The sequence below is a fragment of the Lagenorhynchus albirostris genome, chromosome 7 (assembly GCF_949774975.1).
Source record: "Lagenorhynchus albirostris chromosome 7, mLagAlb1.1, whole genome shotgun sequence".
Lineage (NCBI taxonomy): Eukaryota > Metazoa > Chordata > Mammalia > Artiodactyla > Delphinidae > Lagenorhynchus > Lagenorhynchus albirostris.
The window spans coordinates 111,774,649-111,800,412 of record NC_083101.1 but is presented as its reverse complement, the minus strand read 5'-3'; positions in this window follow the sequence as shown (position 1 = coordinate 111,800,412).

Genomic DNA, 25,764 nt, shown 5'->3' with positions numbered 1-25,764 from the left:
GTCCCCTGCATCGGCAGGCGGACTCTCAACCACTGCACCACCAGGGAAGCCCTGAACAGTGACTTTTAAAAAGCCTAATCTTAGCTTTTTCACTTGTGTTTGACAGAACCTCCCGGTGATCATTATTTTTAGAGGCCAAGTCACAGGTGAAGTATATTTTATAAAACAAAAAATTCAGGGGCTTATTTAGTAATTCATACACAAGTATGTAAACGTCTAAAATAAAGCCTGTGGTTTCCTACTTCTTAAAAAGTAAATGTAGCCCAAATGTCTGTAGCATCTTTTCTCTCCAGATTATTCCTTGACTCAACATAGGAACATGAGATGACTTTTTTGTTTTTGTTTTGTAGAAAATATTGTGAAAAACAAAGTGAGATAGTATAAATTGACAGTTTTTACTGCCCGGATTTTCCTTAGTAATGGGGTTTGGTTTTTGTGTCCTGCTTTTCAGCACATTTTGTGTTTACATCTTTTGGGGATTTGAAGGGTCCAGATAAATAATAGAGTAGTATTTTCTATCACGTTTTTTTTTTCTCTCCATTTTATTCTGGGAAATTTCTACAACATAGTACATTTGTTTTTATTATTTTCATTTTGGCTAAGAGATGACTATTAAAATCTGATTTTTCAGTTCTGGTTTTAGGGATCCAAGATTTTAATAAATCTTTTTGCAAAAAATAATTTTAAAAGCTTTTCAGTAGTTAATATTTTTGCCCTCTTGTTTCTGTGTCCCCCCACACCCCACCCCTGCCTCCATGGGCCAGTTCTTTTTTTGGTTTGCTTGTGGCCAAGGGGGATTTAAAATTCCCCTGCCCTTGACTAAACTTGTGATCCTGACCTCCCTTTTCTTAGAGGTTTAGAAAATTTGTCATTGTGATTTATCTCTCTGCCCCTTGGAGATGCAGATCACTTTAAAAGCCTCTTGTAGACCTGGGAATGTCTTTCCCAAGGACCTGGGAGCCATATTTTGAAATGCAAACGTCAAGGAAGACCACACCCATCTCCTGGGGAGTGTCACTGGGCAGGGGTCTAGCCTTCCTGGTTGCCTTGCTCTATGTTGTGAAACTGCCTCCTGTCTTGAAATACGAGAGAGCTAATTCCTTTGGCGAGTCCAGTCGTCAAAAGCAGATGGCCACTGGTCCTCCCCGCTCTTAAAAACTCTCTCATCCCTTGTCTTAGTGGAGTTCAGAGTGAGTCTGGCCTCTCTCTCCTGTGGCAATAGCCTTGGAGAGTTTTCCTTGCTTCCTTGCCTGTTTAACTTTGCCTGGTGTGATTTTTGCTTTAACACTTGTTTTTAATCAGTCTGTTGCCCTTTAAAAATGTTTTTGAGGTATAATTTATATACCATAAAATGTATCCACTCTAATTGTAAAAGTCCATAATTTTTAGTAATGTTATAACATTGTCTTTCCCCTGAATAGGATGCCTGACCAACAGTTCTACATGAACGGTTAGGGCTTGGCAAATGGTAGGATTTATTTGAGGCTGACCAGGTGGGAAGCCAGGGATGAAGTTGTAGGATTCCAAGTACTTTTCTTTGATCCTCTCACAGGTGTTTTGATCTGAGGCCTTCAGATCTGTTTTTTGGTTGTTTTTTGTTCTTCACGTGTTTTGTTTTTGGATGTTTTGTCAAAATTAGCTATATCCTTCAGCTTTATTTCATTGGGATGTGGTAACAAATTGGCATGACGAGGAAGCTGATATTGGACCTAATTACAGAAAGTGTCTCTGGCCAGGTGGTAGGAATATCAAAGTGGCCAAGATAAACATGATGTTGGAACTGTTGAAAAGTGAGTTCAGCGTTAGTCGTGCCACATTTTTTATGTGACAGGAGATGAGTTGTCCTCCCTAAGCATATTTCCTCATCTGTCCGTGTTTGGCTTTAGGTCACTCATGTTCACATTGTTCCATTCTGAGCTTTTTGTCACTGGCGTGTCACTTCGTGGCCACGTGAGGACATGCTCATCTGAGCTGCGGAGAGAAGGCCATAGTGGCTGAGGTGCTCTGAGGACCTGGGCTTGGCTCAGGTTGTGTAGTTTGGGCCCAAAGCCAGGTGGCCGGCAGGCTGGTGACACCACACCCAAACTTAGCTGTCAGGGCGCAGAGGGATGGGGCAGGGTGGGCACCTTCGGGATTCTGGAGGGAGGGACCCAATGAAAGTTGCACTCTTCAATTCTAATTTTTCTACCCAGGTTGTTTGTCTTAAACCAGGTTCTGCCCAAATGGAAAACAACTGAATTCTTCTGCAAACTGTTCTCCTCCATCTGTTGTTTTAAAAAAATCTGTCTTTGTTTTGACAAACCTCCAAGTAATCATGGCAGCCTCTCTGTAGGTAGTGCCTCCAACCGCATCCTGACATACCTTGGGACCCTCATCTCCCTGATGGTCTGCCATTCTCTCCCTAAACTAATATGAGCTCTCCCAGGGCTCTGCTGTTTTCTTCTAGTTTGAGGTCCTCTCCTCCCAGTGTCCAAAATGCTGCATATGCTCAGAGTAGATGCTGTTGAGGAGGTGAATAACCCTCCCCCCCTCCCCCCACCGCCTTGGGCTTGTTACCGCGTCCAAGTTCATACTGCTCACCGCACAGCAAGCCAGTCAGTCGAGAGATGAGGTGTCGGGGCAAGGAATAGTGACTTTTTTAGGAAAGCCAGCAGACCAAGAAGACGATGGACTCATGTCCCAAAGAACCATCTCGCCTGGGTTTGGAATCTCATTTCTTTCATAGAACAAAGAGGGAGGGGTGAAGTTAAAAAAAAAAGGGGGGGGTGAAGTAAAAAAAAAAAGTGATAAGTTGTTGCAAATATTTCCAGTTTGGTTCCAGCCAGCCTCTGAAGGGAATGTGTTAGTTGCTTCTTTCCTGCAGCCATTCACAGGTGGGCCTGGTCAGGATGTTTCCTGTGAGCTAAAAACAGGTATTTTAGCTTAACATTCAGGCATGGGAGGAGGGTTCCCAGAGGTGGGCCACTGTTGTACACTTTCAGCTCTAGGCAACATCCCCTTAGTGATTAACTTGTAGTGAAAGCAATAGAATACAAAGGTTAAAGTAAAAGGAACAGACGCAATGTGGAGTCAGATCTGTCCTTCCCTATTGTAGGCTGAAAGGCTGTGGGGAGCAGAGAGGGCGTGAATCGTGAGGCTGAGCCCAGGAGTTAAGGCGAGCCCCCTGGGGCACATTCCTAGTTTGCTCTCTAGAGGTGGGGTTAAGCTGCTTTTATCTTTTAAAAACCAAGAGACTAAAAAACTATATTTCAGTCTTAGGCTGATAAGCTCTGTAAGAGGTTATCCTGAACTCCTAGCTGGTCTCCAGCAGAGAAAGGTACTTGAACAGAGTTGACAGTGTCAGATGCCTAATGACAGGAGTGATAATCCCGAACTGCGCTGTTTTTATCTTCCTGCTTCTGGTTTAGAGCTGTGAAGTGATTATATTTAACCCACTGCTTGTGCTCGTAAATAATGCTGTAACATAATTTAGGTTACAGAATATTTCTCACAGCCTTTATGTTCTTTATGACTGAAGCTTGTGTTTACCTTGCGACTGCAAATTCCACACCTCACCACTTGTGCTCACTGACCGCTATTTGATTAAACTTGGAATTACGCATAGGGGAGCAAAGGGAAACCACTGGGAACCCTATTTATTTCCAGGAAGGAGAAAAGACTGAGTTGCCCCATCTGCTCACTTGCTTGTGAAACAAGATGTGGACTCCTCGTCCTAAGAGTGTCCTGTTCGTTGGGTGGTGGTTGGAAGAGGTGAATCAAAAGCTGAAGGGATTTTTAACAGCCAGCAACCCCCCCTCTACTAGCTGTTGAGGCGAGACCTGAGACCAGGTGCCCACTTGGTACCCCGGATGGAACAGGAGACCCAAATCGGTAGATCCCTCGGGGCCCGATGTCTCCAAGACCACAGTCCTGTGCCCTGCCTGCTTCTGAAAGTGGGGAAATGACTCCTTCAAGAGCTGAGGCAGACGTGGGTCACACCCAGCCCCCAAGTGAGCTGAGCGCCCAGGCACTGCCTTGGCCGGGGCTCAGGTTCTGAGCACTGACTTCCTTTCTGAATCTCTCGGAAGGCTCCGCAGCTCCATCTCCTTCCAGCCTGTGGACACCCGAGCTTTGCAGGCGAGGGTGTGGAAGGCACTGCGGGGTCCCGTGAGGTGGGCTCAGCCCTCACCTGGTGGAACATCACTGCTGAATCTCTCCTGGTTTCTGGGCTCAGTAGAGCTTCCCTCTCTGCTCACCAACCACCTGCCCCCGTGAAAGCAGAAAAAGGAAGCAACACAGTGCTCACAGCTGCCCCAAACTTCCCATCCTTCTGAAGCTGAATCAGGCCTCTCTACCCCGACACCGAATTAAATCTCAGAGACAGAGTTTTGGGTGAAGTAGAAAAGAACAGCTTTATTGCTTTGCCAGGCAAAGGGGGGGCCACAGCGGGCTAATGCCTTCAAAACTGTGTGTCCCAGAGCTTCCCTGGTGGCGCAGTGGTTGAGAGTCCGCCTGCCGATGCAGGGTACACGGGTTCGTGCCCCGGTCCTGGAATATCCCACATGCCGCGGAGCAGCTGGGCCCGTGAGCCATGGCCGATGAGCCTGCGCGTCCGGAGCCTGTGCTCCGCAACGGGAGAGGCCACAGCAGTGAGAGGGCCTCGTACCACAAAAAAAAAGAAAAAAAAAACACCCCAAAAAACTGTGTGTCCCAACCTGGAGGGAGTAGTGAGGAGTTTTATAGGAATGGTTCAAAGAGGGCGTGGTCAGCTCTTGGACATCCTTCTGATTGGTTGGTGGTGAGGTCATCGGGAATCGGCATCGTCAGCCTTCTGGTTCCAACCCGTCTGGGGTCTCCGTGCTTGTGGGCAGCATGCAGTTAACGTCTCCCACCTGGTGGAGGCTTCAGTATCTGCAAAACAGCCCAAAGATGTTGTTGTGTGTATCTCTTGAGGGGGAACCAGGACCCCGCCCCAAGGCTGCACTATTGGTTCTCCAGACTGTTCCTCCCTTGTCTCTGCATCCCCTCCCTTCCCTGATTAGCAGCTGTTTGAACCTGCCCACTGGAACTCAGAGAAGGTCATGCAGCCTGAATGAAGCCTATTTCTAGTAACCAGGAAATGGGGGACACAGAAAGGCTTTTGTGCCCAGGAGCCCCACAGGGCCCTGCTCGGTCTCACTTCCTTTTGGGGCCCACTGCTCTTTGGGTCTTGGATCTGCGCCTGGAAGATAAAGGGGAGGGTTTGGGTCCGAGCCTCATCTCCCCAGCCCACCTGCACTGGATCCTGGGTTGTAGCATTGTTGTCCCCAAGCTCCCTCTGCTCCGGCTTCCGGCTCCTCTTGCAGGTGGGGCTGTTGTTCCTGGTGCGGGGAGGGCAGCTTGTAGCCAGAGCGCGGGACCCCTGCAGTGAGTGGGTGCACCGAGGGTGGCTGGGCGCAGGGCTCGACTGGACTCTGGGCCGTGCCGGGCCCCAGGGGCAGCATGGGGGGCCGCCTTGGGTAACTCTGTCCAGGGGTCCTGGGAACAAGATGGTGCACCAGCTGGACATTGGGGTGTCCACTAGGCCGTTCCTGAAGGCAGGTGTGTGGGTGCTGCAGGCTGTGTAGACGTGGTGGAGAGCCCGTCCAAGTTCCCTTACGATCAGTCTGCACGGGGATGTGGATCATCTGTGCCACCCATGCAGTGTAGTCACTTTCTAGGAACCTGACTATGAAGAAATGACCCAGGAAGCCCTTCGTTCCCAAGAAGGTACGTAGATGCGGAGGATGTGGAATAGAAAGTGACCGTCCAGGCCCTGTCTACCCACTTCCGCGGGCTATAAAAACAGGAAGCATGCCGGTGGAAGCAGAGAGGCAGCAGGTGGGGGCCCGGTCAGGGGGAGGCGTCTGTGCTGGTGGTCGTGTGGCAGGTACTCGTTCTTGGTCCCCAGGCTCCACAGAGGCCATCCTTGTCCAGGCAGAGGTGAAGGGGCGCCATCAGTGTCTGGTCTCCGGGAAGCAGCCGGGCTTGGGGTGCCACCCCTGGGCCTGCCGGGCAGGCGGCCAGCCAGGGAGCCAGCTGGAGGTGCTACCGCCAGATGCTGCAGGCGGCCAGCCAGGGCCTTGACTGCCTGGTGCAGTGACACACAGGCCAGGAAGGGCAGAGGGTGTCCGGGGCCCTGGGAGTGAGCAGGCAGTGATGTCCAGCAGCGGGTGCAGCGGGGAGGATGCGGTGGTCGTGGGGGCCCGTCCATCCCCTGCGGTGTGCCGCTGCTGTATTCTTGGTGAGATGGAGCTGCGCAGAGCCGGCCCTCACATCAGGAGGCCCTTGTGGGTGTGGGTGCCGCAAAGGCCTCCCGCCACGGGGGCTGGTGACCAGGGCCGGGCTGGTGCTGACCCTGCCGACGTGTCCATCTTCGGGTTCTTCAGGAGCCAGTGTATCCTAGCACTGTGCCACTGGACCCGCAGGTAGTGGGACTGTGTTTGTCCTTATTTTAAATCAGTAAATGCCCTTGTTCTTACTCCCCATCCTCCAACAGTATTTGAAAGTCTCTAGTCTGCTCGTGTTCCTTTTTGTTCTCTTTACTGTCATGATTTAATTTTTTTTAGCATTTTTTTTAGGAAGTTGGGAGGCAGTTGTGTTTCCTGCCATCGTGAATTCCAGCTCAGTTGTCTTCCAAGTAAAAGTTCTTGCAGGCTGGGGTGTCCACCGGGAGACCTACAACACTGGGGCCGAATGGTGTCGCTCCTCGTGGGGAGGGTGAATGGAAGGGGTGCCCTCACCCTCCCGCCTTCCCTGGGGGAAGGTATTTGGCCCTGGTGCCTTAGAGAGCAGGGTGGGGGGAACTACGCTGAGAAGTTAAAACGTCAAGCCTGCTGTGTTCAGAGGCCAAACTCGTGTATTCTGTATTGCCCATAAACCTTTAAGCCACACATGCATTGAATTGCATTGATTTTGTGATGCAGCTTCTTTTCCTCCCATTTTAACACCTGTAAAGTCAAAATGCATCCTTCTGTCAATAGCTTACAGTCAATGAAATACTGCAGTTTAAAATTTCCTAGCAGAAGCTAAAGCACATTTGCTTGGAAGCAACCCAACTTCATCCCCGTCTCGAAGAGTTCCTAGAGATAACATTTTGTGCAAAGTAGCTCGCTGTAAACAGTTCTTACCCATACAAGTCACAGAGCACACATCTGTGGGCCAGCGCGAAAACACAGCCAGAACACGTCCTGTATATTGATTAGGTTATTAGAAATGGAATGACTGTTAAAGAAGGAACCTTTGACATAACTGTTTAAAGAGATAAAAGACAAGATTGTGAAAACATCTTCAGAGAACAAGGAATTGTAAAACAGACCTAACAGAAAGAGAACCAAATAGATAATCCATAAATTCTTTGTATTTGTTTAGTTATATGCAGTAGTTTTCTTTGTTTTTCTTTTCACGATGTCAAAGTAAGGTCATTATTAGGATTCTCCAGAGGATCGGTAGTGTGTGTGTGTGTGTGTGTGTGTGTGTGTGAAGATAGGGAGAGATTTATTTTAAGAAGTGGCTAAAGTGATTGTGAAGACAGCCAACTCCAAAATCTACAGGGTAGGCTAGCAGACTGCAGACCCGGGGAAGAGCTGATGTTGCCACTCAGGTTCAGAGACAGACCCACAGGCAGAATTTTCTCTGCCTTGAGGGGAAGGTCAGTCTTTTTGCTCTTAAGACCTTCAACTGATTGGACGAGGCCCACCCACACCATGGAGGGTCATCTGCTGTACTCAAAGTCTACTGATCTAAATGTTAATCTCATCTAAAAATACCTTCACAGCAACATCCAGATTAGTGTCTGACCAAACATCTGGGTACCATGGCCTTGCCAAGTTGATATATAAAATCAACCGTCACAATTACATTTCTCATTCTGTACATTTTTGACTTTCTAGAATTATTCTTCAAGCTTGAGAATATTTTCCTTTTGAAGACAACTTTTGGAACATTTTACTTAGGCTAATTTCAGTGACATGATTCCTTTTTGTAGGAGACTGTATTGTCTCTTACTCTTGTGTGGGGAAAACACTTTATATATTTTAGAGCCATATCTTCAGTAAAAAGATATTTTCCTGTATTCTTTTCTATCTCAGAAGTCTGAAAAATATCCTTGTGACATGTTAGTTAGGATTTCTGGGCCGTACTATTGCTCCTGTAAATTATGATTCTAGACTGAGCTTAACAGGGACCATACTCTGCCTATATGACAGGGGGTCATCACATTTTTATATGTAGTTTTTCAGTATCACATTGACTCACTAGCCCAGAGATATCTACCTTCTTTTTGAAGTGAGCATATTGCACAGAAGGTGGAGTTTAGAGTCGTGTTTGGGGGACCATGCTGGCAGCACTGTTGGTTAGAACATAAAACTCAGGAGGAAATAAATATGGCTTCCCCTGTGGGTGTCCATCTTCTTCATTTGAAACTCCATCTCTAGAGGACTTGTGCCTTTGTACAAAAATGTGAGTTACTGACATATTAGCTGTTAGGTAGATTCAGTACAGAAAAATGATGCAAATTACCCATCATACTGCTGGTGTTTCCGTAGCTGCATCTTGTATATGAATTACAGCATTTCAAAGAAATTGTTTTGATTTACTTACCTCCGTTTCCCTGACTCGGTCTCTACTTGGAAATAGTACCAAAAATGGGAAATCCCTGAGAAATGTGTCATCAAGGACATTTGTACAAGTTAAATTCCCCAGAATTTTTACACAGCAACCTATTTCTGCAGAGGCAGAATTCTTCCTCTAAACTTCTTCAAGTTGATGGGTATAGTTTGCTTTCATACCTTCCCTGTTAGAACTGCTCTAGCATCACAGCGTGAGTCATAAGCATTTCCTGTCACTTTTTCTTCTTAGGAATGGCTAGGCGAAAATGACAGTTTTCATCTTTGACGGCTGCTAAATCTCTGTGCTTTTTTTTTTTCCGACAAAGAGTAAATGGAATTTGTTTTTCTCTTAATTTGACAGCATCTCCTTGTCAAAGCCTTCCTTCTTAGATAATTCAATAACCATGTGACAATCACAGCAGATGTTTTTTCCCCAAGGAGTTTTCACAGTTTTGTAGGCTTCAAAGTCGTGGCAGTCACCATAGCCACATAAAGGCACGTGAAATGGCTAGGGCTTGAGGGGTAGATGAGAAATATTTCATTAGTGCTAGGTGCTACCTACAACCCAGAGGAGCCACGATGCCACAGTAGAGGGAGACGCCACCACTGGCATGGACGTTGGTGGGGATGGAATACACTGTCAGTGACACTTGCTTTGCCCTTGATGACTCTCTGTTTCCCAGCACTCTCCTGGACCTTGCAGGATGTTTAGCAGTGTCCCTGGCCTCTGTCTGGGAGATCCACCTGGTTGTGACCATCAGAAGATTTCTGGGCACTGCCAAGTGTTCCCAGGGGGTTAGGGGGGCAAACATCACCCCTGGTTGAGAACCCCTGCGCTAAGTCACTGTCATCAATCCTGGTCTCATGAAAGGCTGGGAGAGATACCACATTTCAGGAATAACAGTCCACGTGGCTTTGGTGAACATCAGCGATGAGAAGTGTCTAAAGTGTCTTTCCAGCCTGTGTTGCTGGACGCAGGACATTGTTGGCTTCCGGGACATTGAAGCCAAACTAGGCAGAGCACACAGGTGTGAGAGCTTACAGGAGGGCCTGGTGCTGCCGAGCGAGACCCAAACAGGGAGAAACACCAAGGTTCAACTAAATCCCTCACGTCCTCTGAGTCTGCCTAAGTTGCTTTCATTCAGTGCTGGAAACACACAGAGAAAGTTAGCCATAACCTGAAATACCATCTAATCGCAGCAATGTATTTTGTGGTTTAGATGACAAAAAAAAAAAAGGTAGAAAGCAGGTTTTTATTATTATCTACTATTGTGAGTACAGATACTTGGGGTTCACAGAAATGGCAGCTGGCCCTGGATTCCTGTTCAAAGCATGAGTTCATACTGAGTTCCATGCCTTGCTGTCTTAAAAAGTTAGAAAAAGCCCAGGTTAAGCCAGATATGAAGCAAATATTATGTGGATAGTAATAGTAACAGTACCATTATTATTATTATTATAGCAAGTAACTTACCTTTTAAGATGCTGGTCATAGTAGATGATTTTAAAGCATAGAGCAAATATAAATTTGTACAGTATTGCACACCTCAGGGTTGTGAATTGACGGAAGTCAGTGTGCAGTGGACGCCGGGCCCAGTTCAGTGGAAAATGAGGGCACCGGAGTCTCCGCAAAGACCTGTCAGGTGCACCCCCTTACGGGGAGAGTCACACAGGAGTGGGGTTCGCTTGCATCCGTCTCCGGGTGCCCGCTTGTCTTGTCTGGAGGTGTCAGCTGAGTCGGCCTCCTGCTTCAGTTACCCCTCTGAAACTACCTCAGAGGGGTCTCGACGTTTATAAAGACAACAAAAAAGGATGGTTTCGGTATGTTAAACTCACACCAGCAGGAAAATATTAGAGACAATCTAGTTCAGTTTACTAATACACATTTGCTGGGAATTGTACTTGACAAATTTAATTGGGCAAAAAAAGCCCCACAGTCTCATATATTTATTTTTTTCAAAACTAAGTACCCAAGCCCTGCCCCCCGCTTCTTCCTGCCACATTTAAATTAGGGAGACATTGGATGTGAGCCATTTTTTCACACGTTCTCTCTCTTACGCCGGTTGTGTATGAATTCAGAAGTTTGAGTTTACTGGAAAACAGGAGAAGGCATTTAATTGTCACTGCATCACGGGTGTCTACAAAAAATTAAGGTGGCCAGTTTCACTACAGCCATGTCCGGCAGGCCACAGGGGCCCCCTGAGCCTGGGGCTCTGGTGTGTAGAGTCCAGCATCAGAGTCTGTTCTTATTCACTCCTCTGTGTCTTACATTTTTCTCTTAGGACATTTGTCCTGAGAGAAGGATATATATTTTTTAAGACAATGCTGATCTTTTCACATCATGCATAGCATCATCAATTTTACGTTCCTAGTTTAAATCTGTTTCAGTGACAAGAAACATGATAAAAGTAACATACCTTTATTATACTTTGCCTTATGAATGTTGAAACAACCATGGCTATTGATAACAAGGTTGAACCTTGCTGCTAGATGTCGACACCCTGGAAGGAGTCATTTCAAGATGCTGCGCTGTTCCTAGTGGGCGTGTGCTGTGGGGTCTGTGCCACTTTGCATACGGTGGACCCTTCTCTTCTTTGTGAAGCCCTTCCATGACACCTCTTCTCTATCTTGCCTCGCCTGTTCTTGGATGTGCGTGGAAACGTCCTGAAGCTCTACAGGGCGCATCTGGCCGAATGCCACTTGCCACTTCATGATGTCATCGTCCAGAGACCTCTGTGGGACTTCAGTGGCCTTGAGGGCATCCAGGCACGATCAGTTCAGTGGTGCGTTCTGTGCTTGTCTGTCCTTAGCGTTGGGAATTTAGTTGGCAGAGGTATGGTGGGGTAGGAGGCTTTCTGGGTATGTGTTCTCCAAATTTCTCCTATCTTGCACCTTGACCAAAGCTTTTGAAATGGATAAAAAAAGGAGACCCACACATTAAAGACTGTTTTTAGGTGTTGTGGAAATAGAACATGAGTTCTATCACTAGAACTTTAAACTCTTACTTACTCATCGACTCTGGTGGTAGGTGACAGGCAAGGAGGACTTTGAAGGGGAGTCCTTTTGTTCTCATTGTAGGCAATGGCCTGCCGCTAATTATTACAGGCTTTATCAACCATATTTACAGCTTCACCTGTGTTCCTAATTTGCTACCAAAGGTATGTTTTCCTTCCGCGCAGGCTCTGAAAGTGTCATTCCCACTGCCAGCTACCAGGTACGGCTCTGCTCTCTCTTAAAAATCCTCTTAGCCATGTGTCGCCTCTTCTTTGCACCGGCGGTTGGAGATCGTTAGAGATAGCCTTGGCTTTTTGGCAGGAATAGAGCAGCTTCGAGGCAAAGTCAAACGTGAAAAAAACCTACCACTGTGCAGAAGTCCTTCCTTTCTGATGCTTTCAGTGTCAGGCCATCCAGCACCTTTGTGGCTTCAGAGACCCAGGGTTTAATTGCTCCATGGGTTCTCTGGATAAAGCAGAAGGAAGAAAAGCCAGGTTTGGATCTCCCATTTAGCAAGGAGACATGAGTGACAGATGTCCGCATTTTCCTCATTTTTCTTTTGGCAGTATTTTCGTCTTTCTCCTCTGAACATATTTTTTCCTGACTTTTAAATCTCTCGTACATTTTCCCAAGGGGCCAGCCTTGTCTATTTCCTTCACTTAAAAGCATAGGAAAGAAGTTGTTTTTGTTTGATCTCCTGTGTGACCGCCTTGCCAGTAGATGTTGAAACAGACTGCTGTTTAAATCTTAATTCACACCCCTTGCAGGGGAATGGGAGAGCTCACGGAGTTAAAGTTTGAGAGATGGTATAATTAACATGCATCAGGCTGCCGCAAAAACAGGACATTCAGCTTGCAGTGGGCTCATCTCTGTGTTAGAATAACTCCATTTAAACACATCTGTTTATTTATTATAATTATGCTGATAACTGGCAGTAATTAAAGGAGACACTTGATTCCCTGCTATATTATTATGCCTATTGTTTTTATTTATTTCTTTTAAAATTTTATTGTTTAAATTTTATAGTTGATTTACAATGTTGTGTTAATTTCTGCTGTACAGCAAAGTGATTCAGTTATACATATATATATTCATTTTATTTTCCATTATGTTTTGTCACAGGATATTGAATATAGTTCCCTGTGCTCTACAGTAGGACCTTGTTTATCCATCCCGTATATAACAGTTTGCCTTTGCTAATCCCACACTCCCAATCCATCCCTCCCCCACGATCCCCCCGCTGGCCGGCACAAGTCTGTTCTCTATGTCTTATTATACCTACTATCGTAAGTAATCACTGACATAACTGCTGTCACAGCGTTATTGAAACACATCTATTAGGGTCTTCCTGTTTTAAAATAAAATGTGAAAGAATGTTTTGCCGATTATGGTCCTCAAAAGTATATATTTTGAGTAAAGTTTATTGAATCTGAAAATGTCCTTTCACAAGGATTCAACATCATATAACCATACAAACAAATTTTATTTTTGCTCATTGAATCAACCCCTTCAGAATCTAAGAGAACCACCTTTAGTTGGTACATCTTCTTCCGTTTATATTAATCTTGCCTTTACCCACTTAGTCTACAGGAGAAGGGAATATCACTGTTGGGACATACATAAAACCAGCCTCTTTTGAAAATGAAAGATAACTATTTTGTAGTTTCCATTTGAACCATTGAATGAGAATCAAAATCTTCTTTTAAAGGCAACTCTGAATAATTAACTCAAACTACGGAGATTCTGATTTTTTTTCTTAGATGATCTGGTTAATTTGGATTTAGATTTAGCACATACTAAGTATCCTCTCATTGAAGACCCCCCGATCGGCTGGACCCTTTCTACTGCCGTCCAGCAAATCATCTTTAGAGTGAAGATTGAAATTTGTCAGCAAGGGAACCAGAAGAGTTTGGACTATAAACCACTTTCGAGGACACTTGGGTGGAAATTGCACGTAGTCCCACTTCAGATGCTGCTCTACGGATCGTTGAGTGGCAGGTCCCATGACAATTAGGCTGGTGCCTGAAAGTGAGAGGGGACTTTCATACGTGTTGAAGCTCCCATGGTATGTTCTTGACTCTTGTAGGCACCTGAAGTATATAATATGAGACTGTACACTTTACTGCTTTATCTAACATGGGGACGTGTGATGAATTTACTGAATTTTGGGAGGTGCTTTTGTCTCCGGTGTCATTTTTCATCCACAAAGATTTAAAATAATGGAAACTGAATCAGCAGCCATTCTGCTGCTCCTGCTTCAGTCACACCTCTGTTCGGCATATTTTTACATTTCATCCAGTGAGTGTCACCAGCAGCACGTTTAATTGAATCCGATTGGCACTCACCCTGGCCCAGGAAAATGTTCTGGCTGATGAGACTACATCATCACGTGTTCAGAATTTAAGGACCGAATACCCACAGAAACGCAAACTGGAATATCCGTGTACAATCAGGTCGTCAGCGTTTAGAGATTTCTTCATATATCCCGGTGTTATCAAACGCTGAGTCCGGCTACTTGTCGCTTACAAAACAAAATCAATTACATGCTCGCAAACGTCGGTAGAAAGGAAAGGTTCCTTGAATAAGAATGCCGGCAATCTGGGGAGGTGGTGGACTCAGCATGCCCCCAAAACCGCTTCCTAAGATTCTTCTAGGCCCTGGAAGTTTTAAAGGGAAGGAGGGGAGTAATCTCGGGTAATCACCGAGATGGGGGATCAGGGTCATCGGCGTCCCCCACTGTGTGCAGGCTTGTGGAATCCTCGTCATCTTCCTCTAGGTGTTCTCTTGTTCACACAGTTTGTTCGGGAGATTACTGAAGGGGAAGCTTGGGAAGAGATCTGGTCACCTGTTAATTACTGACTCTTCATTTCTACGTCTTTGATCTATGGGAAGAACCGACAAGTTAGGCAAAGTATTGTGTGATCTAAAGACTTGAAAGGTGTACTTGGGCTGGAGATGAGTAGAGCATGGGGCGCCTGGTGAAAAGTCACAATACGGCTCTGCTAAAGTGACAAGGAAAGGGGCTTCCTGCTGAGGGCATTTTCCTACAAAGAGCTGCTTACAAATCCCTGCTTGTCAGACATCATTGCATTTCTATGGAATTAGGGGTGAAGATGCATCTTCGGTAGTTTCTTTATGCTGACGTAGGGCACCAGCTTCTCAGAGTGGGTCAACATGGGTCTGTAGCATCTCTTTGCTGACAATTTCAGTTGCCTGCTTACATACACAGGCAGAGCAAGCTACAATTATTTTGATACCCACAAAAGTATAGATTATTGTGAGCAATATTGTTAATCTCATTCTCTTGAGGCCAGTTCTTGGAACTGTACTAGCCATAGGTTCAGTGATGCTCGAGGTGGAGCAGCTTATGTCATGGCTACAGTCCAGTCATCAATGCAGTTAGCTTTTTCCCTCTGGTGACGGTTACAGTATCTGTAAAACAACTCAGGAATGTGCATTAGATGCTGAGTCTGTGCCTCTGTTGCTGTAATCGTTAACCGCTTGGTTTTGTACTTGGGGGGCCCCCAGGGTTCTGCCCGGTCCCACTGGCCTCCACACTGTCTGTTGCCAGGTAAGCAGTCTATCAGAGTGACGTACAGGAACTATGGCAACCTCACTTGTCTCCAGGGGCGTGTAATCACACAATGATTTGGAAGTTGGGGAAGATATTTCGTGACAGTCTCCCCTTCACCCGCCACAAGGTTTGGCAGGTGGCCGCCATTCAATAAGCATTGCCAAATAGAGTGACGAGCTTCCCTGAGGAAACAGGTTTCATTAATTCAATGCACTGGGAAGCAAAATTGTATCTTTTGCTTCAAATTTGAAAAAAAAATTCAGAAAGCTTTAAGCATCTGCTCAGACGCTGGTTACCTCAGACAAAGCACTGTTACTTTGTTCATTGAGCCATCATCAGGTATTTATTAAGCGTCTGTTGTATTTCAAGCTCACGGCCAGATATTACAAATCAAAAGTGAGTGACACATGATCTCTGAATGCAATAGTTCTCTGACCAATGGGGAAAAGACACGTGGAACCCTTTACAGAGTCAGGTATGATGGACAAACACCCTTTATAGAGTGAGCTGTGATGCTCTAGGCGTGCAGAAGAGAGTGTGTACGTGGCGCTTCGGCTGGCAGACTGGAGCAGAAAGGCTGGTGAGGGGTGACTGATGAAAGATGTTGAAGATTTTTCCAGGTGGACAAGGGAATGGTCCTCTGGGCAGAGGAAGTGACTTTGATAGAGGTATAGAGGACTGAGAGGCTGTAGTTTGGAGCTGCAGCGTACGGATGGGTTGTGGGAAGGTGATGCTGGAAGGAAGTGGATCTTATGCATCGTAGTAGGTCTGGATTTTCCTATAGGAAATGGAACAATGACCCGTATTAATTTTATAGATCTAATGTGGCCAGATTACTTTGGTGGTGGTCATTCTTTCTCAATATGGCCCAAAGGTCTACAATTTCATCTCAGAACTCGGCTTTAACCATAACAGTGTATTCATCTGCTCATGCGTTCTTTCATGAAATATGTAATAAACATCTAATTTAAGCCAAGCACTGGGGCAGGCTTCATGATGAAGGATTCCTGTGTTGCCAGACTTCCAAATGAGTGTCTACTTAAGCTGTAATAATCTCAGCCCCTAGTGGCCTCCTTATGCACAAACCCAGTGGATTTTGATACCGACCCTGCTCCAAACCCAGAGGAGTCATATATAAAGTAAGAAAAAAGAAAATTTAACATATGTAGATGTATTTAAACAAGGTCTGTGTCTTCATAGACCACACACAAAACAACACAATGAAACAAAGTGGTAAGTAGGGCTGAAGACTGCTGAGATCTAGACTCCTTCAGGATTAAAATGGCCCCTTTGAGGTAGACAGTACTGATTTCTTTTTTTCTTTCTTTATGTAATTAATTTCTAAATTCTTTAAAAATTAAAAAAATTATTAATGTCTAATCTACTTATTATATTAGTTTCAGGTGCACAACATGGTGATCCATATTTTTATAGATTACACAGCATACAAAGTTATTTTATAGTATTGAATGTGTTCCCTGTGCTTGACATTTTGTCCCTGTAACTGATAACAAATAACTTGTGGTTTGTTCTTCTTAATCCCCTTCACCTATTTTGCCCCTCATCCCACCCCCTCCCCTTTGGCATCCACTGGTAACCTAAGTGTCCATCAATAGATGAATGGATAAAGAATATGTGATATATGCATGCACACACACACACACACACACACAGGAATATTACTCAGCCAAAAAAAAGAAATCTTGCCATTTGTGATAACACGGATGGACCTGGATGGCATTCTGCTTAGTGAAATAAGTCAGACAGACAAAGACAAATATTGCACGTTTTCACTTATATGTGGAATCTAAAAAACAAAGCTAAAAAATATAACAAAAAAGAAATAGACTCACAGTACTGATTGCTTCTTAATACAGGAGACTGGGGAGAAGTTTCCTTTCTCAGAAGAGGAAGCTGAAAAAAAATGCTGCAGCACCTTTACAGGTCAGTGGATTATACAAAGCTGCACACCTACAAAGGGAGAAAGAAGGGATTAGAGACAGGCACCCAACGAAATCTAAACTGTCAACTGGCTCTCCAGTATCTGCCATATTCCATGGGATAGAAAACCTGCACTGCAAGTATAAGGCATGGTCCTGAATTGGGGCTTCAGCGAGAGACCAGGTGAGGACGCTTACAAACCTCTAGATAAGAAAACAGGGAGGAAGGGGAAGAGTCAGGCAAAGAGAGACACTTTCTCACACGAGTCAGTATAAAGTACTAAGACACGTCAGAAGATCTGATATTAAGGAGGATAGCCAACACAGTCAACAATAAGGAGACAAATTTAAAAAGAGGTAAAGTTGATAATTACTTTGAAAAATAAAGGAGTGACATCCATAAAAGAGCAAGAAATTATGAAACAGTGAGCAGAACTAAAATAGATGAATACAAAAGAGAACAAGTTAGAAATTCTAGAAATAAATAACAGGATCACTGCTATAAAACAGATTGATTAAACTGGATCAACTGATGGCGAGACCCAGTCAGAGAGAAAATTAGTCAATTGAAAGGTGGTACTAAGGAATTCATACCACATAGTGGGATGAAAAGGTGTGAAACAGTTCATCCATTCTCCTGTTGGTGGACGTCTTAGTTATTTTGGGCTGTTATCCCAACATATCATGGACTGAGTGGCTTATAAACAGCAGAGATATATTGCTCACAGTTCTGGAGCTGGAAGTCCAAGATGAAGGTGCCAGCCTGGTTGGGTTCCGGTGAGAGCCCTTTTCTGGGTTACAGACCGCTAATTTCTTGCTATGTCCTCACATGGTGGAAGAGGCAAGGGAGCTTGCCTCTTTTTTGGGTCATTTTTATAAGGGCACTAATCCCATTCGTGGGGGTTTGCCCTCATGATCTAATCACCTCCCAAAGGTGATTACACCTCCTAATACCATCATTTTGGAGGTTAGGTTTCAACATAATGAGTTTGAGGGGACACTAACATTCAGACCATAGCAATGAACATTTGGGTTGTTGTCAGTTTTGACTGTTATGAATTTGCTGCCGTAAACTTTTTCGTAGAAGTCTTTTTGCAGACCTGTGTGTTTATTCCTCTTGAGTTGATAACTAGGAGTAGAATTGCCGGATTACAGGGTAGGTTGATTTTACAAGAAACTACCAAAATTTTTTTGCGGAGGTTGTATCATTCTACCCTCATCAGCAAACGTGAGAGTTCTCATTGCTGCACGTCCTTGTTTGTACTTGATACCGTCAGTCTTTTCAATTTTATCCATTCTAACGTGTGTGCCTTGGTATCTCATGGTGATTTTAATTTGTGTTCCTCTGATAACTTAAGATATTCAACAGCATTTCATATTATATTGGCCTATGTTTGTCATCATTTGTGACGTGTCCCAGTATTTTGTTCATTTGTAAAAAAAAATTAAGTCATTTGTTTTTCTTATTTTTGTGTTGTAGGAATTACATATTCTGCATCTGAGTTCTTTGTCAGATATGTGTGTGGCATGTGTCTCCTCCTAGTCTATAGCTTTCATATTCATTTTATTAATGGTATACCTTGAATTTTTATTTTCTTTGAGGTCCAATTTGTCAACTTTTAATTTTATGGTTATTTTTTTAATATATGGTCTAAGACTGCAAATATATTCTCTTATGTCCTAGAAGGGAATATTTACAAACTCATAATTATGCCTTCATATATGGACCGGTGGATTCTTTATAGAGATTTACCGTATTCATTAAAAATATTCTTTTAATATTTGCTTGTACTATAGAAAGTTGCTTATAAATGGGCCCATTTAAAATTTAATATTTCAGGGACTTCCCTGGTGGCACAGTGGTTAAGAATCCACCTGCCAATACAGGAGACCCGGGTTCGAGCCCTGGTCCGGGAAGATCCCACGTCGCGGAGCAACTAAGCCTGTGCGCCACAACTACTGAGGCCGCGTGCTGCAACTACTGAGGCCTGCACGCCTAGAACCCGTGCTCCACAACAAGAGAAGCCACTGTAATGAGAAGCCCGCGCACCACAACGAAGAGTAACCCCCACTTGCCACAACTAGAGAAAGCCCCCGTGTAGCAACTAAGACTCAGCACAGCCAAAACTAAATAAGTAAAATAAATAAATTTAAAAAATTTTTAATATTTCAATAATAGATCTGTAGGCTTAAATGGAGGGATTTTCATTTTTAACAATGTACTTCAGAATGAGAGAATCTGATATTATGTACTATGTTATTTTTATATATTCATTTTAGACTACACAAATAATGTATATGCTACTGTTTCCATAATATTTGTTCTTTCCAAATATAAATTTTAAAATTTGCTTTTTTGCCTTTAACATTGCATGCTTTTCTGCAAAATATAAGTTGTGAGACATGAACTTTTATACGTTAGCTACTGCGGACATTGTGAGCATGTGTGCTAAGTGTTATTAGTATAGCTATTGGGAAGGAATTTAGAAAGAAACATTTCATTAATTTAAAACACTTGACGACACCACTTGTATCTTGTATCCAATATATTTTCTTTCCAATATGGTGAAAATGCAACAGGGGTCATAATCAAACTTGCCCCCCTTTTTATTTTCCTTCTGTATTTTCAGAAGCTGGAAAACACGAAGGGAAAGGGATTCACAGCTTTTGTTCCTTTGTGTGCCAAGGTTGCCCTTGATATTTACTCCAAAAGGGCCAATGGGACTGTTGTCATACTAAGTTTCAGAGTTGACTGTCTGGAATTTTTTCTCTGGAATCAATGAGAGTTGTATCTTTCTATTTATTTGCTTTGCTTGTGTTTATTTTTTAACAGCTTTATTGAGATATTATTCACATACTGTTCAATTCCCCAATTTGAATTGTATAATTTGACGTTTTTTAGTATATTCATGAGTTGTGCAACCATCATCATGATCAGTTTTAGAGCATTTTTGTCACCCTTAAAAAGAAACCTGGAACTCATTAACGATCACTGTCGACTTCCTCCCTGCCCTCACCCACTCCCCAGTCGTGGGCAACCAGTGGTCTACTTTCTGTCTTTATGGATTTTTCTATTTTGGACATTTCATATAAGTGCAGTCAAACAAGTGATCTTTTGTGCCTTGCCTCTTTCACTTAGCATAATGTTTTCACAGTTCATCTACATTGTAGGCTGTATCAGTCCCTCATTCCTTTTTTATGGCTGAATAATATTTCATTATATGGCCATGCCACTTTGTTTCTCCATTCACCAGGTGGTGGAGATTTGGGTTGTTTCCACTTTTTGGCTATTGCAAATTATGCTGCTCTGAACATTCATGTATGAGTTTTTCGTGTTGACATTTGTTTTCATTCATCTTGGATATATACTTAGGAATGGGATTTTAGGGTCACATGGTAACTCTGCTTCGCATTTTGAGGAATCGTCATTCTGTTTTTCTAAAGTGATAATTTGATTTATTTTAAAATTTACCTTAATCCACTTTCAAAAAGGCGTGCGTCAACTTGTGATAGATGTTGGGTTTGGCTTTCTCTTTCCTCTCTCTGTCTTCTGGATAACACATTTCTTCAGCTCACTCTTTATGTGTTCTGCAAAAATACATGATTAAAATAGTTGGAGATGTTGTCTCATCTTAGGGATATATGCCAGAATTTGGCATTATTGACTTTTTAAAAATTGAAATACAGTTGATTTACAATGTTATATTAGTTTCAGGTGTACAACGTAGTGAATTATATTTTTACAGATTATACTTCATTTAAAGTTACTATGAAATATTGGTTATTTTCCCTGTGCTGTACATTACGTCCTTTTATCTTGTTTAATTTTATGCCTAGTAGCCTGTACCTCTTAATCTGCTTCCCCTTCCTTGCCCCTCCCCCCACCCCTCTCACGTGGTACTTTTATGGAGGTGGTGCCTTAGGTACCTAGGATCTTGCCTGAGCTTCTGTTTATGTTCAGTTGCCCCCAAGTGGTGAGATTTTACTTTGTCCGAGCAAGGGTTGCAGGCTGAAAAGGTGGAGCTAGTTGCCACAAACTTGTGCTTCGTCCTTGTAGATTTCAGTTGAATATTATTCCTTGACAAAGTGTAGGTTACCCAGGGATGTTCTTACAGCTTTATTTGCAGGTATGCTATTACTCCTTATGAGCGGGCATCCAAGGAAACATTGGGGGTTCTGGATCAGTGTATTAAAGACCTGAGATTAGACAGAACTGGAGGTAGGCTTGCCAGTGTGGTCTAGATCAAGGGCTCAGGTGGAGCTTTCCCTGGACAGAAGGAAATCTGTGCAGAGGTGAGGGGGCTGAGGGGCAGTTCCATGTGCTGCAGAGACCAGCTGCCCTGTGCAATCTAGAGGGCTTTGAACCCTTTAAAACGGGTCCCCAACTCCCAGGCCGTGGACTGGTACCGGTCCGAGGCCTGTTACAACCCGGGCCACACTGTAGGAGGTGAGCGGCGGGCAAGGGAGCAAAGCTTCATCTGCCGCTCTCCATCGCTCTCCATCACTTACATTACCGCCTGAACCATCCGCCATCCCCTGCCCTGTCCACAGAAAAATTGTCTTCCATGAAGCTGGTTCCTGGTGCCAAAAATGTTGGGGACTGCTGCTTTAAATAACCTTTTTTGACATCCCACAGTGGTCCCTGGATGTCCTGGAAGAGGTGTTTGAGTGCTGTCCTCCCAGGACCACTGTGGGATGTCAAGAAACATTATTTAGTGACTCAAAGCCCTCTGGATTGCACACAGCAGCTGGTCTCTGCAGCATGTGTAACCACCCCTCAGCCCCCTCCCCTCTGCACAGATTTCGTCCAGTTTAGTGGCAGTGTGATGTACTCTCCGCTCCTCCAGGAGCAGCTCTCGGATGACACGAGGTGGGAGAAACCCAGTGACGGCTGTCGCAGGCAGCTGGTGAGGACCCCCTGGGGCTGCTGCCAGCAGGAGCAGCTGAAGGGGACAGCTAGCATCTGGGGAGAACGTTCTCCGGGAACTGCATCCAGAGCCACTGCCTTCCACATCTTCTCCTGGGACAATCCAATTAAGTACCAATTTGGAGAGGATGCATTTTTCACTGGTACCTCCCAGCCTTTGTCGATTGAGCACAAGCCATTTATGGGAGAATGTGGTGGGTTACTCTTTGCAGTTGTCAACCTAATACTTGTCTTTTATTTATTGTCTTTTATTATTTACTGAGAAGAAAGAGTAAATAATTGCTTTCCAAGAAACTTGGGTGGATGTGGATCCTCCCAGAAGCACCTGGTTTTATTAACTAGTTCTTAGACTTCTGGTGATGAATGCACTACAGAAGGAAAAGATCATTTCTGTATCAAAGCTCTAGAACCTGTTTTAACATATTTCAGAAATTATAAAATAAAAATTCAGAAAATAGAGAGAAAATCTTCACACTTACAAGTATTTTTGTTCTGCATTGATATGTCTGCCACATGACTGTTTCTTCCAACATTTTATCTAGCCATGCTGCAGTTAAAATGTATCTTTTTAAAAAATTTACAATGAGGGCAAGAAGCTTTCTGTTATAGCCCATGGCTGCTTCATATTATAATTTTAAGGAGGAGCATGAGATTTGGGGTTAGTCACATCTGAGTTAGAATTCCATTCCAGGACATCATAATTTTAGATGTGGAAAAGGACAATTTTCTCAAGTCTGCACTTTGCTCAGCTGTTGAATGTGGAGAATACCTGTACTGGGAACATTTCATGTGAACATGGTGTTGTGATGGCCACGAGTCTTTGTTTTTATCCAGATCAGCAGCTGAGATACCTATTTTTATGTTCAGTGTGGGTTTAGAGCAGTGGCTCCCAATGCGGGGAGACTCTGCCCTCCAGTATACAGCGGGTGATGCCCAGGTATGTTCTTGGTTCTCGGCTTGATATGGGTGTGCTAGACTGTACATGTGGCATCCAGGGGGTAGAGGCCAGGGATGCTGCTACACGTCCCGTTTTGCCCAGGATGGCTTCCCCCTCTCCCCAAGACACACATATCCAGCCCCAAACGTTGGCTGTAATGAGCTGGATGAACCCTGGTTAGGGGAGGAGAAAGAAGGGAGCTTTCACTGGGCGAAGTCCTGTCTGAAGGGAGACAGTCTGTGGTGGAATATCCCTCTTCTTAAGAGCCGATGGTGAAAAGCAATCTACAGATTCAATGCAATCCCTATCAAACTACCAATGGCATTTTTCACAGAACTAGAACAAAAAATTTCACAATTTGTATGGAAACACAAAAGACCCCAAATAGCCAAAGCAATCTTGAGAAAGAAAAACGGAGCTGGAGGAATCAGGCTCCCGGACTTCAGACTATACTACAAAGCTACAGTAATTAAGACAGTATGGTACTGGCACAAAAACAGAAATATAAATTTCTGTTTCTGTTATATATAAATATAAAAATAAATTAATGGAACAGGATAGAAAGCCCAGAGATAAACCCATGCACATATGGTAATCTTACCTTTGATAAAGGAGGCAAGAATATACAATGGAGAAAAGACAGCCTCTTCAATAAGTGATGCTGGGAAAACTGGACAGCTACATGTAAAAGAATGAAATTAGAACACTCCCTAACACCATGCACAAAAATAAATTCAAAATGGATTGAAGGCCTAAATGTAAGGTCAGACACCATAAAGCTCTTAGAGGAAAACATAGGCAGAACACTCTATGACACAAATCACAGCAAGATCCTTTTGACCCACCTCCTAGAGAAATGCAAAGAAAACCAAAAATAAAAAAATGGGATCTAATGAAACTTAAAAGCTTTTGCACAACAAAGGAAACCATAAACAAGACAAAAAGACAACCCTCAGAATGGGAGAAAATGTTTGCCAATGAAGCAATTGACAAAGGATTAATCTCCAAAATTTACAAGCAGCTCATGCAGCTCCATATCAAAAAAACAACCCAATCCAAAAATGGACAGAAGACCTAAATAGACATTTCCCCAGAGAAGATATACGGATTGCCAAAAAACACATGAAAGGTTGCTCAACATCACTAACCATTAGAGAAATGCAAATCAAAACCACAATGAGGGATCACCTCACACCAGTCAGAAGGGCCATCATCAAAACAACAAATGCTGGGGAGGGTGTGGAGAGAAGGAACCCTCTTGCACTGTTGGTGGGAATGTAAATTGATACAGCCACTGTGGAGAACAGTATGGAGGTTGCTTAAAAAACTAAAAATAGAACTACCATATGACCCAGCAATCCCACTACTGGGCATATACCCTGAGAAAACCATAATTCAAAAAGAGACATGTACCACAATGTTCACTGCAGCAGTCTTTACAATAGCTAGGACATGGAAGCAACCTAAATGTCCATTGACACATGAATGGATAAAGAATGTGTGGCACATATATACAATGGAATATTACTCAGCCATAAAAAGGAACAAAATTGAGTTATTTGTAATTGGGTGGATGGTCCTAGAGACTGTCATACAGAGTGAAGTAAGAAAGAGAAAAACAAATACCGTATGCTAACACACACACACACACACACACACACACACACACACACACATATGGAATCTAAAAAAAATTTTTTTTTTCTGAAGAACCTAGGGGCAGGACAGGAATAAAGATGCAGACATAGAGAATGGACTTGAGGATACGGGGGGGGGGAAGGGTAAGCTGGGACGAAGTGAGAGAGTGGACATAGACATATACACACTACCAAATGTAAAATAGATAGCTCGTGGAAAACAGCCACATAGCACAGGGAGCTCAGCTCCGTGCTTTGTGACCATCTAGAGGGGTAGGATAGGGAGGTGGGAGGAAGACGCAAGAGGGAGGAGATATGGGGATATATGTGTATATGTATAGCTGATTCACTTTGTTATAAAGCAGAAACTAACACACCATTGTAAAGCAATTATACTCCAATAAAGATGTTTAAAAAACAAGAGCTGATTGTGAGGAAAAGAGCATGTGTCAGTGTCTCAGTTTTGGGTTTTAAGTATTTAAGCTGCTTGAGCCAGATGAGGATGGTTAACATTTAAGAAGAATATATTATACGTTTATCAAAAGCAATGTCATGAACGGTGCTTATATTTTCATCAAAGGGAAGCTGAGCCCTTTAGATACTTTTATGAGTGGGCAAAGCAAAACAGGAACTTAGAAGGCACACATGCCTGGCTTCTATTCCCACCTCTAATACTTGTTGTCTGTGTGACATTGGGGGAGTGACTAAACCTCTCTGAGCCTTGGTTCCTTCACTATAAAGTATAAATAATAATATTCCTCTTAGAATATTGTGAGTTTTGGATTTTATTAGGATTAATGAAATGATAAAGTATCTGGCATATCATGTAAGATCAATGAATGTCCATTTCTTCTTTCCCATGATGAGGTCTGGGAATTAGACTTGGTAGATGTGAAGACTTTTTGTTTTTAATAAGAAAATTTAATTGGCAGAGGGTACCAGCACCACTGTAAGGACTGTATATAGATTTTTTAGATTTAAATAATTAATTTTATTAGCTTATTTGTGTGCAGGGTAAAATTTTTAAAATTTTTTTTGTAAGAAATTGGACAAATTATATTCATTCTGGTCCCCAGTTCTCTTCCCAGAGGCAACTGCTATTTCCAGTTTCTTATGATTTTTCCAGATAAATGAGTCCTTGATATTCTGCAC